Below are 20751 nucleotides of genomic sequence, written 5' to 3' on the forward strand. Positions count from 1 at the left end.
CCAACTGTTTTCTGTTTGCGAATTATCTGTGAACGGATCATGATTTTCTTTAATTCATTCCTTATTCATTGCATAATATATAAAAGTTCTTGTTCTGTAGCTTATTCATGAGCAGTTGCTGTTTCAGCAAACATTCCTGCCAGTACACTTGTTTGCTAGAATAATTAACAGAAAACGAAGACAAAAGAAGTGCAAACACACAGTCAAAGCAAATTCATTTGAATATTTCATCAGAAATGTTTGCATTTTTTTTAGCATACCAGTTCTTGAAGGATCATAACAAAGCATAGTGAGAGACAGCATCACTGAGCCATCTGTAGGGCTGCTGAGTATGTTGTTTTTGTTACTCATGATCTAATAAAATGAGGGGATCAAGTACTACCAGGTGCTGGGATTGCAAGAATGCTGTGCCTTGCATACATCATGAAGCACCGAGGAGGTGCTTGGTTGCTGCTTCATGAGATCGATTAGTCACATCAGTAGTGATGGGCCAACATGGTTGCCCTCTTGTTTCCTCAGTGCATCTATCAAGCACTCTTGAGTGAGTCATTCCTGGCTGGCATTGTCAGTACCTTAAAATCCTCTTTCGGAATCTCTTGGTTCTGTGTGATTGCTTATACCTCAGCCATGCCCAATGCGTTCTATATATGGTATGTCGGCTTTCCCTCTGCTTACCAGTATTCAGTAAAAACTTAAAAAACAACAAATAGTCTGGTAGCACTTTAAAGACTAACAAAACATGTAGATGGTATCATGAGCTTTTGTGGGCACAGCCCACTTCTTCAGATGACTGGCAAGAAGAAGTGGGCTGTGCCCATGAAAGCTCCTGATACCATCTACATGTTTTGTTGGTCTTTAAATGCTATTTGTTGTTTAAGTTTTTCCTGTTACAGACTAACTTGGCTACCCCTCTGAAATTTTTGAACAGTATTCAGTAATTAGGTTGCCAATTCTTCTGACTGGATGACATTTGTGGCAATGGCATCAGACATAGGGTCCAGGAGATTTGGCAGCCCTAATTCAGTTCAGTATGGACTCTGGTTTACCTGCACTGCTGAACACTTTGCTTATTTCTCCACACTATATTGACTACTATACTGAACTTCTCTACCCAAGGTGCTTAATCAAACACTGAATATTTAGCACTAGCACTTTGGCTTTCCACACACAGCACATAAGAGCCTGCTGGATTGAGCCCTAATTGAAAAAGTAATCAGGTGTGAAGTCTTGGTGATTGCTTTTAAAGTTCTAATGTTAAGAGGCTCAGGAAGTCTGTGGTAGCAGAGAGCACAAAGCACCTTGCAGAACTGGTGCTTACCTACATGAGGCTGCTAGAGATCTGGTTTTAGAGTTTACATTAAGTAGCAAAACCTTGATCCTTTATTCTGGAATATTAAACAGTAATTAACACTCAATGAACATATAACTGGAGAGGCAGACAAACATTAAAGTTGTATTTTAAAGTGAATATAACTTTAATTTTCTACCCTCAGGAGTATGAAACCTAGGGAAAGCATTCATGAGAGGATCTTTGCTTTAAAAAGCACCCAGAGAAAGAAATGAACAAGAATAAAGCAGTAACAGAGGAAATTATTTAAAAACTAGCAGGATATCTTCTATAGCTCCCAAAAGACTTAAAACTTGGGAAGTTATATAGAACCAAACCTCCGGTTTCCTATTTTCCAGCGGCAATGGCACAAAAAATGGCATTATTCCATACGAAATCCAAGTTCAATTTGCAGAAGAAGAACACAATTTGAATCAGGAAATACAGCAAGTAAAGGTGTTAGCAAGGTAACTCCAACAACTAGATAATCCCCAGACTGAGTTAAATTAATTTAAGAACAAACAAGCAATAAATAATCACTGTACGTACAGATGTACTCAAGGACACAGTTGTGGGCAGCCCTGTTACAGGGGCACAAGAGAGCAGTGGAGTGTAGAATGTAGAAAGGATGCAACTAGACTGAACAGACACATAAGAACATAAGAACATAAGAACGGCCGTACTGGGTCAGACCAAAGGTCCATCTAGCCCAGTATCCTGTCTACCGACAGTGGCCAGCACCAGGTACCCCAGAGAGGGTTGACCGAAGACAATGATCAAGCGATTTGTCTCCTGCCATCCCTCTCCAGCCTCTGACAAATAGAGGCCAAGGACACCATTTTATCCCCTGGCTAATAGCCTTTTATGGACCTAACCTCCATGAATTTATCCAGCTTCTCTTTAAACTCTATTATTGTCCTAGCCTTCACCGCCTCCTCTGGCAAGGAGTTCCACAGGTTGACAACACGCTGTGTGAAGAAGAACTTCCTTTTATTAGTTTTAAACCTGCTACCCATTAATTTCATTTGGTGTCCTCTAGTTCTTCTATTATGGGAACTAATAAATAACTTTTCTTTATCAGCCCTCTCCACACCACTCATGATTGTATAGACCTCTATCATATCCCCCCTCAGTCTCCTCTTTTCTAAACTGAAAAGTCCCAGTCTCTTTAGCCTCTCCTCATATGGGACACGTTCCAAACCCCTAATCATTTTAGTTGCCCTTTTCTGAACCCTTTTCAAGGCCAAAATATCTTTTTTGAGGTGAGGAGACCACATCTGTACACAGTATTCAAGATGTGGGCGTACCATAGTTTTATACAGGGGCAGTAAGATGTTCTGGGTCTTATTTTCTATCCCTTTCCTAATAATTCCTAGCATCCTATTTGCCTTTTTGACTGCCGCTGCACATGTGTGGAAGTTTTCAGAGAACTGTCCACGATAACTCCAAGATCTCTTTCCTGATTTGTCGTAGCCAAATTAGCCCCCATCATACTGTACGTATAGTTGGGGTTATTTTTCCCGATGTGCATTACTTTACACTTATCCACATTAAATTTCATTTGCCATTTTGTTGCCCAATCACTCAGTTTGGTGAGATCTTCTTGGAGTCCCTCACAGTCTGCTTCTGTCTTGACTATCCTAAACAGTTTGGTATCATCTGCAAACTTTACTACGTCACTGCTTACCCCTTTCTCCAGATCATTTATGAATAAGTTGAAAAGGATTGGTCCCAGGACTGACCCTTGGGGTACATCACTAGTTACCCCTCTCCAATCTGAAAATTTACCATTTATTCCTACCCTTTGTTTCCTGTCTTTTAGCCAGTTCTGAATCCACAACTCACAATATGTCTGGCAATGGTGTGTAAAGGATCTAATGTTCCTAATGCCCCCCGCCCCTTTTACCTCTCTAATAGGGGAGAAAGAGTTAATGGTACTATAGGTCTTATTCCCTTGTGACCTGATCAGAGGAGCTAGCTGGTCATAGAGGAGGAGGAGCTTAGTCCTCCAAGAATGACATACCTGCTATCTGGGTGTGTGTTGCCTGGAAGTCCCCTGGAGGAATGCTGAATGAGTCTGTAGGAATTCTTCCTCAGTACACCAAACACAGTGTGATCCTTCTGTACTTCATCTAACACTCCTTAGAATGTCAAGGGCATAATGTAGCCTTTCAGGACATTTATACACAGAACTGTGTGGTACCAAACACAAATAATCCCTGAGTTTATTTTAAAAGATTAAAATCCACCCAATCTAAAAAAACTCTGAAGAGACCCTTAGAACCTGACAGCACGTCAGATGATCAATGTATCACAAACACCTGAAACTTGAGGCATGATTTTCATTGCTTGAGCAAGCAAAACTCTCAGATTCTAAAATACTAAAACCTTCTTACTGACTAATGAATAAACTCTGCAAAAAAAATAAAAATCTCAAACAATATTAACCCTCAGTATATTACAGGTATGCAAAGAGGCATAATTAGATTCTCATATAATTCACCCACTATTTACCATACAATAATGCTGATTCCCCAAAATGAATAAGAATGCATTAGAGTGTAAAATTGTAGGCTTACATTATCTCTGACTACTAATTATAAAATACTGGCAAAGATTATGGCTACAAAGCTGAGCAAAATACTAAGAAATTATAAACCCTAAGGAGACTTGTGCCCAACAGAGGATCAGTTAATGAATGTTCAGGTTATTAAACAAAATTCTATGCAATTTTACAGCCTAGATAATTCCATTATACTAAACAAGATTGTAGCATGTAAATTATCATAGATCAGGAACTAGGGGTCAACAAATGAAATTGGTAGGTAGCAGGTTTAAAACAAACAAAAAAAGGTTTTTCTTCATGCAGTGTACCATTAAGAAAACAAACCAGATACATTCATGGAAGTAAGGGCCATCAATACTTATTAGTGAGGATGTGTAGGAATGGCATCTCTAGCCACTGTTTGTTAGAGGCTGGAAATGGATGACAGGAGAGGGATCAATTAGGCTCTCTCTACACCAGTGTTTCCCAATTTTATTTGGCTGAGGAACCCTTTTCAGCTTTTCAAAATTTCAAGGAACCCCTAGGTTTGTCAAGCAAAAAAAAAAGGGGGGGGCAGGGGAGGAGAGAGGGACCCACCAATTCATGACCCAAGGACCCCCCCATCTCCTTTCTGTGGGGCCTCATCCGCTCTGTTCCCCTCCTCTCCATCACTTGCTATACCCAGCCCTTATACTTGTCTCAACCTAGTGAGTGAGATGTGGGGTGGGAATGAGGGATTTGGGTGTGGGAAGGGGTGAGAAGTACAAGCTCTGGGAGGGAATTTGGATGCAGGAGAAAGGGCTGTTGACTCAGGGAGGGGGCTCTGGGCTGGGGAGTGTTGGGTTCAGGTGGAAGGTTAGGGTGCTGAGCAAGCCAGGGCTTGTGGATATGAGGGTGCAGGAGTTTGGGCTGGATATGTGAGGGACTCAGGGCAATAAGGTTGTGAGTATGATGGGCTCAGGACACAGATTTGTGATGTATGGATGGTGGAGGAACGTTGTGGCAGAAGACTGACGATGTGGGGATGCAGGAGTGTGGGGATGTAAGAGGCTCAGGACAGGAGTTCCAGTGTATGAGAGTCTCAGATTTGGGGTCAGGTGGTGCAGGAGTGTTATGATGTTGCAATGAAATGGGGGTTTGGTCCCAATTGGGGGCTTGTTGGCCAGGCTTCATTTTTAAATAAAATATTGTGTCAAACTCAAAAGGTTTAGCATTGTCTTTATATGTGAGAGGGGTGAGGAACCTGTTTTGAGTCAAGGGTCACTGACCCACAGAAAAGTCAGTTGGGGCCACACAAGTGAGATGCAAAAAAACAAAAACAAAAAAAAGGTCATTCAACCCCCCCCCAAGCCTCACTAATGTGGTCCTAAATGTGCTGGTGGGGGTAGGGGACAGAGTGCTAGTGGGTGCTGGGGAGAGGGTGCTGCTGGGTGGAAGGATGCTGGCTCAGGTGTCAGGGTGCTGGGGCAAGGTGCTGGGACAGGCAGGTGGCAGGGTGCTGGGGTCATGGACATGGTCCTGCTGGGCACTAGGGTGACTGGCAGGGTGCTGGGACAAGGAACAGGGTGCTGCTGTGTGCTAGCGTGGATGGCAGGGTGCTGGGGCTGGGGCCAGGGCCAGGGCCAGGGTGGTGCTGAGTCCTGGGGTATGAGGCAAGGTGCTGGGACCAGGGCGGTGCTAGGGTGGATGGCAGGGCTGCCAAGGAGCGGGATAGGGATGGGGTGCAGGATCTGGGAGGGAGCTGGGGGGCAGAAGGGGACAAGGTCTGGGTAGGGTGCAGACCAGATAGGTAGGGTGCAGAAGCAGGCTGGATGTAGGGTGTCTGGCTACGAGGAAGGGTGCGAGGAGGGGACTTGGGTAGGAGTTGGACCTCCCTGATCTGGCACCCTCTAGACCTGACTGGTCCCAGATGAGGAATTTTTGGACCAGGGGAGGTCATTTCAGGGCTCCTGGTCCCCCGCTCCTTCCCCACTAGGCTTCTTTGCACCTCTATCCCCTGCAACCAAACTAAGCTGCCCACCCCTGCTGGTTCCCTGAACTTCCCCCAAAACCATCCCTCACAATCCAAGGGAGTGCAGCACCAGTTCCCTTCAGCCCCTCACAACCCAGCTGAGCTGCCCGTTTGTTCTGTATGCCCTCCCCCATCCACCTCAGCCCAGCTGAGCCCTGCACTGGTTCACTGCATGCCTCCCCCACAGCACAGCTGATCCCCGTTTCCCTGCACCTCCTCCAAGCCCCACAAAACTACTGAGCCAAGAGCCGATTCCCTGTCTCTCCCTCCCCTTGAGTCTAGCCCTGGCTTCCAGCACCTCCCTCCTCCTGCAGTCAAACTGAGCTCTGAGCTCCACACACACACACCCCACCCCACCCCACCGCCCAGCCCAGCTCAGCTCCCCAGACCTCCCCACTCTGCAACCCAGCTGAGCTCAATTTCCAAGTGCTGCGAACCCGGGGCTGGTGCCCCCCCCAAGCACCGCGAGCCCGGGGCCGGCGCCCCCCCCAAGCGCCGCGAGCCCGGGGCTGGTGCCCCCCCCAAGTGCCACGTGCCCGGGGCTGGCGCCCTCCCCAGAGTGCGGGCAGCCGATCTGCAGTGCTCCCGGGGCCGGCGCTCACCTTCAGGGAAGGTCGCGCATGGCAGGGACGGGTCTGGGGGAGAGACGCTCTGGGGCCGGGCTGGGAGGACGCGTGCGCAGGGTCAGGACCAGCTCCATGCTGGCTTGCCGGCTCTCTCTCTCTTTTTCAGAGGGGGCAGGGGAGCACCGGCTCCTTGCGGAACCCCTCGTGCTCTGCGGAACCCTGGGGTTCCGCAGAGCACCAATTGGGAAACACTGCGCTACACTATCAGATAATTTCAAAATAACTTATTTTGGAGTATGATAGAAATGTAGCCATGTTAGTCTGGTGTAGCTGAATCAAAAAACAGAACTATGTTGCACTTTAAAGACTAACAAGATGGTTTATTAGGTGATGAGCTTTCGTGGGCCAGACCCAAACCATCTTGTTAGTCTTTAAAGTGCTACATAGTCCTGTTTTTTTTATTTTGAAGTAGCTCCTGAAATAACTATTTTGAAATAAGCTTATTCCTCTTCACAAGCAGGAGTTATTTTAAAATAACAAGCCCATCATTTCAAAATAACAGGCTTGGTACTGTGGATGCTCACCTTGTTATTTCAAAATAAGGGGAGTTATTTTGAAATAACTACCCAGTCTAGATATGACCTGGATGATTACCTGTTCTGTCCACTCCCTCTGGGGAATCTGGCATTGGCCACTGTTGGAAGACAAGATACTGGGTTAGATGGAGCTTTGGTCTGACCCAGTATGGCTGTTCTTATGTTTTTATGACCTTGGCCTATTGACTCTAGTATTGGAAGTCAATGAGCACAGTACACTTAATGCTACTCTGTCCAATTGTGCTAAAATAGTTTTGTATAGAAGTAGAATGTTGTTGTGTAATATAGAGACTTCATTGCAGGAAGGACAGCATTGAATTTACACAATACTATATACACACACCCTTTAAAGCCACAATATTTTTAATAACCAAAGGTGTTCTGTTACTGGTTTCTCCAATTACTGTTCATCATAGAAACGGAACCTTCTGGCAAAATAGCAATACAAAATAGTGAAAATAGAAAAGGGATTGAAGTAGATTTCTATTACAGAGAGAATAATTACTGAAAAGAAAATTGTTGTAAACAGATTATTTTGCTGCCAAAACATAGCTTCTTCAAGACTCTGGAGAATCTATGCCTCATTTTATGCAACTTATAAAGGACTTCCATTTTATTTTATGATAGAAGAGAAACAAAAATCAGATTTCTTCAGTCTGGGTATTAGGGTCTCCCTTGTGTAGAACAACCCACCAGGATGAATTCATGGTCCACAGGTTCAACTCATGGAAAGTCCTCTGAATTCTTCCGGTTGGGGTAGTGAGTCAAGTCTTCAAACCTAAGGATGTTGGTGAGATCTGTTGAGGCATAGGACTTTCATACAAAGGTCACTTAGTTCTACACTACCAGGTGGGCCTTCCCTATGTTTGTCAAACTTGAATCTAATGTTAAGCTTGAAAAAATTATATTTATTTTTGACCATATAAAATTTTATCTTTAAGCAAATGCCTGGGCTCTTCTCCATTTCTGCCCTCAGATCTGGGATATGACCCTTGCCCAGGGCTACTCAACACATGGCCCATTGGCCACGTGCAACCTGCAGCCCATTTGTTTGCAGCCTGCAGTGCAGTTTGGGTTTTCGCGGGGCTCAACATGCAGCCCGCAGGTGGGAGCTAAAACAAAAAAGTAGTCAATAGAATGGTCTTTTGTTGATATGTGTTTTAGTAGTTAAATTTCTGGACTGTCATTGCTCATTAAAAGTGCTGTCATATGGGTGGAAATTGGGTAAATATTGCATTTTATTAATATCAACAGAACTGTGTGTTGCATAGTCTTGCCTTAATCTTGTCTTCATGCTTGTCAGTGTGAAAGAAGCTATTTGTATATACAGTAAAACTCCAATAGTCCGGCATGCAATAGTGCAGCACTCCTGGTAGTCTGGCATCAAAATGGCAAGAGCCTAGTGAGTGAGCTTCGGCAAAAAATGAGTCACAAGGTAACAGCAGCAGCAGCTGAACTGAACGAAAAGGATAAAAAAAGATTAAAAAAACTAAAACATTACAGTGTACTGTATACAGTATGTACAATAAAAAGGGTTAAGAACACTTTATATACTGCATATACTGTATACAGTATATACATAAACAGCTTATAGTACCTCCTGATACTCTGGCACATCTGATAATCCGGCACCACCTAGGTCCCATAGGTTCCGGATTATCGGAAGTCTACTGTAGTTGCATATATATTTGCATGTGTATGCAACCACACTTAAGTTGCAGCCCTCGGCATGTGCTGTGGGTATCACTGTGGCCAGCTGGGCTTCCAAAGTTGAGTAGCCTTGCCCTAGTCTCTTCCACCTGCATGAGCCTTTATTGCATGAGCTAAAAGCCAGCTGATTTTCTAAGTAAGGCTGTAGAGCAAACTCATTGTTTTCTCTGTAAGTGATCTCAGTGCCACTACATACGATAATACACTACACACAGCAAGTGTGTGGGTTACATACACACTTACACACTCCATAGATTAAGAAGGGGTGTTGCAGAGAAGCAAGCTGGTCCCTTGTACTCCATCCTTAAACCAGTTAGCACAAGTTACTATAGACTGAATTGTTTGTCCTTTCCCTCTCTCTGGTTTGGATGTCCCCTTACTTACCCTCCACGCTAACAGGATAAAAACAAAGAAACAGAAATTGCAAGAAAAATAACTTAATAGACAAGAAAATTCATGTGACCTAAGCCAATGAAAAAATGTAAAGAAATCCGTCTAGAAAACAGTTCATGTATAATTTTAGACATAGCAAAGAGATAAAACCTACCAAAATCTTCTGACCAATAAAAAAAGGGGGGAGGTAGATTTTAAATCTGTATAAAATTAGATTAGAAACATAGGAATTGCTATATTGGGTCAGCCTGAAGGTTCATCTTGTCCAATTCCTGTGTCTGACAGTGATCGGCATCAGATGCTTCAGAAGTAGGTGCAGGAAAACCCATCAGCAGATGTTAGATCATCTATCCCCATCCTAACTTCTGGAAATGGGCACAACAGCTAAACAAGGGCACAACAGCTAAAACATGAAGTTTTATTTCCCTTCCAATTGTGTGTTAGTGTTAATTATGACACAAAAGCATGCAAGTTAAAGAAAGTGCTTACTGAAATGGGATAGGACACTTTCAGCAGGTGCTACTTCTCCCACTTTTCTAGCAGGCCTGAGATTGTGGTGGGGCAGCTCTCATAGGGGGTTTGACTTTCCTTTGCTAGGCCTGTTGTTGCAGGGGTACCAAGGAAGAAAGAAAGAGAAGAGAGAGGCTGGCAAGCTATTTGCAAGAGGGGAACATAGATCCCTGAAGCATCAGGGCTCCCACACTACTGCTTCCCCTCGTTTGAAAATGATGTTTTCTGAGTGATGGTGTGATGAAGAGGACTCTTGAGTGATGCTGAAAGAGACTAGATGATGATTGGAAAGGGGAAATTTGGTGAGAGAGAAAGTGAGAGTTCAGTACTTAGTCAAGACCAAGTTGAGCGAACAGCCCTTTTGATGAGTGGGGGAGTTAAACCAGGACTGCAGATCAAATGAAGCAGTGAGGGCCGAAGAATCTTTAACATAAAAGCTGAAGTCACCAGGGATGAATGTGAAAAATCTTATGAGGGGAAAAGCAGATACAAGAAAATACAGCTTGGAAAATCCTGTGAAAGACCCGTTCCTGGCAGGTAAACTGCATTGCCCCAGAGAAGGGGTAAGGAGTAGGAGGAGGGGAGAAGGAGTCTGGGTGTGGCACCCAAAGGGAAATGGTGCCTTCCATTTGTTCTCTCACTTACTAGCATACATGTGTATCACCAGTTTTCAGAGCACATGAAAAAAACCACCCTTCTTATAAATAGTTAAAAAGTATAAAGTCTCACAGAAGGGAGAAGAAATTCATATGAGTTTAGATAGATCTTTCTTTGATGTGCACTGATTCACATACTGGAAGCTTTCCTCTGTGGTGAAAATATTTACCTGATATAAAAACAATGGTATTTTTTAATTAAAACTATGACCCTCAAATTTAGAGCATCTGTGCTATTCTATTAAAAAGCAATTCCTCATGTAATCCTTCTGCCACTGATGTCGGCAGCAATAAAGAGGAGGCGGTTCTCATTTTCTAGGGTGTTTTCCTAAAACTTGCATAATTCTGGTTCAAATTTTCATCCAGCAACCTAGGATCTCTATAATATCTATTCACCCTGGGAGCTACTGATAGCTACTGATAGGCAATTTCCTACCTGCGATTGCAAGCAGAGAGTTTTAAAGAAGAAAACTTTCTTGGGAAGGGCAATAGCAAGGTAAACTGTTTAAACCTTAAAATTGAGAGTTTATACCAATATTACCCCAAGAATCATTCACCATAATCCCAATTTATGACCACTCTCATAATGGCTTTGCAGTATTGCCACATCCCCACACAGAGTTAGTTGGTCAGGAAGTTGAGCAATGTCCTGAACATTAAGAATCCAAGGAAATAACCCACTGACTTTTCCCCAGGGCTGTCCTTACCAATGCTGGTGCTCTCCAGAGTTCTGCACCACAACCCCTCCATTGGAGGGAACAGCCACTCCATGGGGAGAAGGTGTGCAGGGGCAGAAGGTGTGTGGGGGCAAGAGCTAGGGTTGCCAACTCTCCTGGACCAGATGGACTGGATGTAATTTGCTGCAATGGCATCTGGTCTGGTAGAGTGGTCAATCCTGAAGCAGCACAGGGAGGGGGGCTCACTTGAAGCCTCAGGGGAGCAGGCAGGTGGCGGTGAGCAGCATGAGCATAGAATTATAGCATCATAGAACTGAAAGGGACCTTGAAAGGTCACTGAGTCCAGTTCCCTGCCCTCCCAGCAGGACCAAGCACTGTCTAGAACGATCATCCCTGATAGATGTCTATCTAACCTGCTCTGAAATATCTCCAGAGATGGAGATTCCACACCCTCTCCCAGGCAATTTATTCCAGTGTTTAACCACCCTGACTGTTAGGAAGTTTTTCTTAATGTCCAACCTAAACCTCCCTTGCTGCTGTTTAAGCCCATTGCTTCTTGTCCTATCTTCTGAGGCCAAGGAGAACAATTTTTCTCCCTTCTCCTTGTAAGACCCTTTCAGATTCTTGAAAACCGCTATCATGTCCTCTCTCAGTCTTCTCTTTTCTAAACTAAACAAGCCCAATTCTTTCAGTCTTTCCTCATAGCTCATGTTCTCTAGGCCTTTAATCATTTTTGTTGCTCTTCTCTGGACCAGATGACTCAGTTGTAGAGGCTAGCTGTACAGCTGGCAGAAGAGATGCAGCTTTTTGAAGGAGACACTTCCTTTTTTCTTCAACCGCTTGCTGTGCAGCTACCTCTGCTGCTCCCGAGTACTCTGGCACTGCTTGTGCCATTCATGGCTGCCTGGTGAGCAGAGGGCAGCTGGGGAATGGGGATGAGGGCCACTAGATCCCATACGCAGTATCCACTGCATAGGGCACCATGAAATCTGGGGCAATTTGATATTCTAAATTTCATGGTGCCCTCATGGCTGCATGTTTTGCACATGGATAGGGCGGCCTTGGTTTTCCCTCCCACAGAAAACACTTTGAACTGCATCTGCACATCACAAGGAAGATGCACTTATCTACTCCAATAACAGGGAATGAGGAAAGTCCTGTTTGTAACTGGGGAAAAGATCTTCAAACTATGGAACATTTTGTATCAATGTTTTATACTATCATATACTGGTGATCTCTCTGCCATCCACTTTGTGTCATGTGAAACAGTCAATTGGATTTCAAGTTTGGACTTGAACATCTAATGTTCTGCTTTTGAGCCACATGAAAAAAGAAGCTCATTCAAATACGTGTTTGCTTTTTTTGCCTGTAGGTAATTTTCCTGAGTTAAATGGGCCTTGCCTTTGACCCATTTTGTGATTATTCTTCCCCCGCCCAAAAAAAGGGCTATCATAAGTGGAATAGTACTCCTACCATGTTCTTTTTCGCATCATGTAATCTCTTCTCTCTGTGCTCACACTGGTCCCACTCTTTCAGTTATTCTCAAAGAATGGAATACATACAAATGACAATCTCTAGTCAACAAAGGGAAAGCATTACTGGTTCTTTTAGTGAAACTTGAATTGACCATTAATTTAAGATTAATATTAAAAAAAAATTCCAAGATCAGTACAAATTTAGCCGATTATCACTTTCTAGGACTCCTGCTGTCCTAGAGAAACTTGCGTTTTTTCATTTAAACTCAGATTTCATTTTCTGAGGTGGTTTTTAAGGACAATTCAGCATCCTAAAGTTGATTTGACTTGTTTTGTTGCTTCTCCCCCTTTCAGTTTCTTGTGAAATCTACCTTTACCTTAGTCATGTTTGTCAATTTGGAAAAGCTAGGAAGCTTCCTTTGTGGAGGAGGGGAAAAAACAAAAAAGGGAGTTTTTTTAGCTTTAGCAACTCTGATTGTCCAATTTTTTCATAGCAAACCTGCTAAAAGAAAATCAACATGTCTACCAATCTTCTGTGTATAGCAAGATCCTGTTATATAAACATCTGACACAAAAGGATACAATTACTATGCACCTAGTCATTTGGTATAATGTGTATACTTAACAGTGGCGTGGAGTCCTGTGGCACCTTATAGACTAACCAAAGTGTTGGAGCATAAGCTTTCGTGGGCAAAGACCCACTTCATCAAATGCATGTGACAAAGTGGGTCTTTGCCCACGAAAGCTTATGCTCCAAAAATTCAGTTAAGTCTATAAGGTGCCACAGGACTTCTTGCCACTTTTGCAGATTCAGACTAGCACGGCTACCCCTCTGATACTATACTTAACAGGTCTCCACAGTTTTTAGTTTTATTTACTTTGTTGAATCTGGGAACAAAGAACCTGTCAAAGAAATTCTACCAGCCAAAGAATGCATTTTCTGGAGTTCTAATTATAAACAATGGAACAATGCAGCAAAACACAGTTAAATGTTTCATAGTGCTGTTAGCTGAACAGAACTATGAAATGAACACTTTTCCAGCAAGCTAAATCGTAAAATTCAGTAGGAGTTTTGAGTGTTAAAGGAGTGAAACTTTCTAAAGGACTTAGTTCAATGCAACAGATAGAATATTGAATAATGCAGTGAAAATTTGAAACGGATAACTGAAGGATTGACACTATTAGCATAATACATTTTCCACATTCAGAAGGGTTATATATTCAATCGAGTTTCACTGATTAGAAAAAACAATGCAATCTGTGATGCTCCTCAGTTACATGTTTATGTAGGTGACAGAAACACTCACCACTAAGTCCTCTACTCCATCTTTATCTCCCTGGCCAAAAAAAAAAAAAAAAAAAAAAAGATTGCTTATAGCTGATGAAGCATAATTATTATGCTTATGATCACTGATTTGCAGAAGATTTTCATAAATCTGATGTGTCAGGAGATGAGGAAATACTGAATGTGGCCAAAGTCTTCAATGAAAAGACAACAAACTTTTCTGCTATAGCTACATTAATTGATATGGGAGGAATTCCAAGACTGCAAGTATACTCTGTTCTTCTATTTGAATTCTTATGGTCTTAAGGAAGGTTACCAGAAAAAGGAATACTTTGCTCTTAGTAATTCTTTTCCATTGTGGGATTTTGAAAGAAGATTTCAAACCTATTACAACTTTTTTTAGTTCTTAAGCTTCATTTAAAACAATGGAGCTTATTAATCCTCTCAGCCTCTGTGTTGAATAATGTAGGAATAAAATCATATCCCACAAATTGAACCTATCATTTCCTTTGGTATTGAACCCTATCGGATCTGCTGTACCTGTATTCCAAATGGAGAACAAACTTTCCCTTTTGGGGGAGTTTCTCCTTGCAAATAAACAAGTAAAATAGAGTTCAGCAAAGGAAAAGGTAAAGCTATGTACATAATTATTAGTACTTACTCTCTTGATTATTTTTTAATATTTACCCAGAACTTGCTATTAACATTTTTTGTTTATATTTTCCTTATAATTAGCCACATATTCACAGGGAGTTCTGCTTATCAGCAAACTGTATGTTGCAGACATGTCCCCAAGTGATGCCACTGTGGGAGGCACAGATTTAAGAACTCTTGGGTAAATTTAACTAACAGTAGAAGTTAGTCTTAAGCACTGTGCATTTTATGGCAATTAATCATGATATTTCAACTCTCTGGGCATTTCATGGTGATTAATTATGGTGCGACAAGAATCTCACTGACAGCAACATGCCCCACAACTTCTGAGATGCCATTAATAAATGGTCAGTTAACCATCTGTCTTCTGCATATATAGTATAAAATTGATCTATTGATTTGAATCAGACTTGGGCAGCAGAGAGCAGATGTGTGACTTACAGCACAAGACATTGTACTATAGAATTCAGAGACTAAGAAAAGAGATGATGCCCTTACAAAGAGCTAAAACAGTGGTTCCCAACCTGTGGTCCTACGGTACTGTAAGGAGGTGGTCTGCAGAAAGTTTAAAAGAGACATTCAAATAAACGTATGGAGCCTCTTGCAGTTAGCATGTCCTTTAACCTGTGTTGATTCCTGTGGCTCGAGCCGCTGGAAGCAATGCAGGTTGAAGGACGTGCTGGCTGCCAGCACTGAGCCTCTCAGCTAAGAGGCTCCGCGTTGGTAGCCAGCAAGTGTTTGATAAGTCTAAAGTAATGCACACCGGGAAAAATAACCCCAACTATATGTATAGTATGATGGGGGCTAATTTGGCTATGACAAATCAGGAAAGAGATCTTGGAGTTATCTTGGACAGTTCTCTGAAAACTTCCACACAGTGTGCAGCGGTGGTCAAAAAGGCAAACAGGATGCTAGGAATTATTAAGAAAGGGATAGAAAATAAGACACAGAATATCTTACTGCCCCTGTATAAAACAGGGTACGCCCACATCTTGAATACTGTGTACAGATGTGATCTCCTCACCTCAAAAAAAGATATTTTGGCCTTGGAAAGGGTTCAGAAAAGGACAACTAAAATGATTAGGGGTTTGGAACGGGTCCCATATGAGGAGAGGTTAAAGCGACTGGGACTTTTCAGTTTAGAAAAGAGGAGACTGAGGGGGGATATGATAGAGGTACTGTATATAAAATCATGAGTGGTGTGCAGAGGGCGGATAAAGAAAAGTTATTTATTAGTTCCCATAATAGAAGAACTCGAGGACACCAAATGAAATTAATGGGTAGCAGATTTAAAACTAATAAAAGAAAGTTCTTCACACAGCGTGTAGTCAACCTGTGGAACTCCTTGTCAGAGGAGGCTGTAAAGGCTAGGACTATGATAGATTTTAAAGAGAAGTTAGATAATTTCATGGAGGTTAGGTCCACAAAAGGTTATTAGCCAGGGGATAAAATGGTGTCCTTGGCCTCTGTTTGTTAGAGGCTGGAGAGGGATGGCAGGAGACAAATTGCTTGATCATTGTCTTTGGTCCACCCTCTCTGGGGCACCTGGTGTTGGCCACTGTCAGCAGACAGGCTACTGGGCTAGATGGACTTTGGTCTGACCCAGTACGGCCGTTCTTATGTTCTTATGTTATGTTCTTAAGTCCCTCAGCCCATGCTGCTTTCTGAGCAGGCTGAGAGATGTGGCCCGGGAAGCTACGCAGGCTGAGAAATGTGTAGGCTGCAGGCACAGATATATTGTTGGGGGAGAGGGATGTAAAATGTTAATAGATTGAAAAGGGGGCTGTCTGCTCAAAAAGGTTGGGAGCCACTGAGCTAGAATATTTGATGTCAAGAATGTGCGTTAAATGAACATTGCGGGTTGGAGTGCAGGAGGGATTGAAGTCTGCAGCTGGGGATGCTGGCGCTGTAGTGGAGCCAGAAACGAGCAGTTCAGGGTGCAAGAGGTGTTCTGGACTGGAACCAACAGGTTCAGAGGCTGGAGGAGTCTCTCAGCTTGGACAGGGGATTGGGACACATGGGATGGTGAGGGCTTTGGCTGTGGATGCAGGCTCTGTGGTCTGGATGGGGATGAGGGGTTTGGGGTGCACGAGAGTGCTAAGGGTTGGGATGTAGAGGTTCAGGGCTCAGGAGGAGACTCAGGCTATGTCTACACTCGTGGCTTCTTGCATGAGTAATATGCAAATGAGGCTAAGTGTGGAATATCGCTGAGCCTCATTTGCATACCTAATGAGCCACCATTTTTTTCAGAAGAGGCTCTTGTGCAAAAAGGAGCGTCTACATTGCCCCTTCTTGCGCAAGAAAAACCCTCTTGCGCAATGCCGTTCTTCCTCTCAAGTAATAGGTGTAACGGCGTTGCGCAAGAGTGTTTTTCCTTGCGCAAGAAGGGGCAGTGTAGACACTCCTTCTTGCGCAAGAGCCTCTTCTGAAAAAAATGGTGGCTCATTAGGTATGCAAATGAGGCTCAGCGATATCCCACGCTTAGCCTCATTTGCATATTACTCGCGCAAGAAGTCGCGAGTGTAGACATAGCCTCAGGGTTTAGGAAGTGGGTTGGAGTGTTGGGTGTGAGGTCCATGTGGGGATGCAGACTATGAGATGGGGCTGGGAATGAAGGGTTTGGGGTACACGAGGGAGCACTTGAGAGGGACTAAAGAGTTTTGAGGGTGAGAGTGGGATTAGGTTGGGAAAGGGGTAGGATTATGTGGGGGGGGGGCTCAGGAGGTCAGGCTGTGAGTAGTGCTTACCTGAAGCAGCTCCTGAAAGCAGTGGCCTATTCCCCCTCCACTCCTTCACAGATCTGCACAGTGCCCTATACACACACACTGCCACCACAACTTCTGTTGGCTATAGTTCCTGACCAAAGGGAGTTGTAGAGTTGGAGCTTAGGGTGAGGGCATTCTGTGGAGCTCCCTGGCTGCTCCTGCTTCTTGGAGCCATGCAGAGCCTCTGCGCGCAGAGCGGGGCAAGCCCCCAACTTCACTCCTAGACTGAAGCACTGGGTTGGGGCAAACTCCCAATCCTGCTCCCCAGCAGGAACTTGAGGGCCAGATTAAAAAGTCTAACAAGCTGGATGCAGTCCATGGGTTTTTTCTGATCTAGACCATCCCCAACAAGTGTTTGTCTGACTTGCTATTAAAAATCTCCAATGACAGAGATTCCACAACCTCCCTAAGCAATTTATTCCAGTGGTTAAAATACCTTGACTATTAGAAAGCTTTTTCTAATATCTAATCTAAATCTCCCTTGCTTCTTATCCTATCCTCAGAGGTTAAGGAGGATAATTTTTCTCACTCCTCCTTGTAACACTCTTTTAGGTACTTCAATACTATCATGTTTCCTCTCTATCTTCTCTTTTCTAGACTAAATAAACTCAGTTCTTTCAATCTTCCCTCATAGCTCATGTTTTCTAGTCATTTATTCATTTTTGTTGCTTTTCTCTGGACCTTCTCCAATTTGTCCACATCTTTCCTGAAATATGGCATCCAGAACTGGACACAGCCCTCCAGTTGAGGCCTAATCAGCACAGAGTAGAGTTGAATTACTTCTAATTTCTTGCTTACAAAGCTGCTGCTAATACAGCCCAGAATGATGCTTGCTTTTTTTGCAGCTGTGTCACACTATTGACTCCTATTTAGCTTGTGGTCCACTACAACCCACAGCTCCCTTTTCACAGTACTTTCTAGGCTGTCATTTCCCATTTTGTATGGGTGAAACCAATTGTTCCTTCCTAAGGGAAGTACTTTGCATTTGTCCTAATTTAATTTCATCCTATTTACTTCATATCATTTTTTCAGTTTGTCCAAATCATTTTCAATTATAATCCTATTCCCCAAAGCACTTGCAACCCCTTCCAGCAAGATATCATCTACAAAATTTATAAGAGTACTCTATGCCATTATCTAAATCACTGATGAAAAAATTGAATAAAAGTGGACCTAGAACTGATCCTTTAGGAGCTCCACTCGTTATACCCTTCCAACATGACTGCAAAATATTGAAAACTACTCTGGTCATCTGAAGAAGTGGGCTGTGCCCATGAAAGCTCATGATACCATCGACATTTTGTTAGTCTATAAAGTGTTACCAGACAATTTGTTGTTTTTTAAGTTTATGCTGTACAGACTAACTCGGCTACTCCCGAAGTCTCTGAGAACAGTTATCCAACCAGTTATGTTTCCACCTTATAGTAGCTTCATCTAAGTTGCATTTTCCTAGTTTGTTAATGAGAAGGACATGCAAGACTGTATCAAAAGCCTTACTAATGTTTACATATATCACATCTACCACTTCCCCTCCTATCCACAAGGCTTGTTATTCTGTCTAAGAAAGCTATCAGGTTGGTTTGACTCAATTTGTTCTTGAAAAATCCATGCTGACTATTTCTTATCACTTTATTATCTTCTAGATGTTTGCAAATTCATTCCTTAAATTCATACCTTTCTGGGTATAGAAGTTAAGATGTCAGGTTTTTAATTCCCTGGATTGTCTTTATTGCTCTTTTTTATAGATGGGCAGTTTATTTGGGCTTCTGCACTCTTCTGGAATATCTCCCACTTCCATGAGTTTTCAAAGATAATAGTTCAGATATTTCCTCTATCAGCTCCTTAAGTATTTTAGGATACATTGCACTAGGCTCTGGTGACTTGAATACATCTAACTTGTCTAAGTAATTTTTAACTTGTTCTTTCCCTATTTTAGCTTCTGAACCTATCCAATTTTTACTGGTATTCACTATGTTAGGCATCCTATTGTCACCAGCCTTCTTGGTGAAAACCAAAAGAAAGAAGTCATTTCCACATTTTTGTTTGCTATTTTCCCCTTCTTATTGAGTAACAACCTTGCTCTGTCCTTGGTCTTTCTCTTGATTCTAAGTATTTGCAGAATGTTTTCTTGTTACCCTTTGTGTCTCTAACTACTTTGATCTTGTTTTGTGCCTTGGCCTTTCTTATTTTGCTTGTGTTATTTGTTTATATTCATCCTAATTTGATCTAGTTTTTACCTTGTGTAGGCCTCTGTTTTAATTTTGAAATGATTGAAGATCTCCTGATAAAGCCACATTGGTCTCTTGCCATACTTCCTATGTTTGCTATGTAGTAAAATAGTTTACTTTAGGGCCCTCAATAAAGTATGTTTGCGAAATTGCCAGCTATCTTCCATTGTTTTTTTCTCTGAGACTTGTTTCTCATAGGATTTTACCTACCAGCTCCATGAACTTGCTGAAGTTTGTCTTCTTGAAACTTTATCTTTATTTTGCTGTTCTCCCTTGTACCATTCCTTAGAATCATGAACTGGAGGAGCAGATTTCAAAAAAATGGCAATACTAACTGCTCCACTCTTTTTCCAGTGGTACTGAATAATATTGCTCAGGACTTTCGGTGAGATACTTTGCTCTTTGTCACCACAAGCCTTGAGCTTGGATTCCATCAACCAGTGTCCCTGATGAACACAGTTGTTGTGATGGCAGGCAATGCATGAAGTGACCCCTGAGATAGCTTCTAACCCATGTGGTATTTTACAAATGATAACCAGAAACTTAAAACAGACCTAGTATGTAATTAACAGCCAGTGTAGGTTGCAGATCTCTGGTATCTCTGACAACCAGGCTATTGCATGATAAATCCACTTTATTTTCAGGGAATCTTCTAGGTCAGACCAAGGTAAAAGGTATGGCAATAGTCCTGTCTAGAGGGTACAATTTCACACTTAATGTGATAAATGCATAGATGTATCTGAGAGGTAAGACTATATAGTAAACTAGTACTATAGGTTTCCTTCCCTAAGGTTAGTATTAATGATCTCTAGCACTTTTAATTACAGGCCTCTTCAGGTGCTGGCACTGGCTTATCAGTATTTTTGCCTGACACACCATTAAATCACATTTTCCAATTTAATAGAAATGAGCCCCTTCTGGTCACATTGTACCAGCTTTACATCCTTATATATTGTTTTTTTAAATCTTGCAATTCCGTACAAAGTTTTCCTATGAACTGAACTTAAAACAAAATGTTCCTGAAGTAAAGTCATTTGTACAATGGGGAAAGGTAGTGTTGACTTTAAGACTAGTCGAGAAAATGGCACCATCTTTCATGGAAAAATCTTTTTTTCCCCCATCAAAAATGTATAATTTGAATTATTCATTTTGCTCTACTTAATTTTCCATTCTAAACAAAGACATTGATCATGTCTGAACTGAAACTGCCCCAGCCATACAGCCAGGGGCTAAAACCCAATACGAGGAGGAATCAGAAGACCTGGGTTCTATGCTTGGCTTGGCCTTTTACTTGCTGGATGAACTTGGGCAAGTCTCATTTTCCTCATCTGTGAAACAGAGATAGTGGTGCTT

The sequence above is a fragment of the Pelodiscus sinensis genome, chromosome 3 (assembly GCF_049634645.1).
Source record: "Pelodiscus sinensis isolate JC-2024 chromosome 3, ASM4963464v1, whole genome shotgun sequence".
NCBI lineage: Eukaryota > Metazoa > Chordata > Testudines > Trionychidae > Pelodiscus > Pelodiscus sinensis.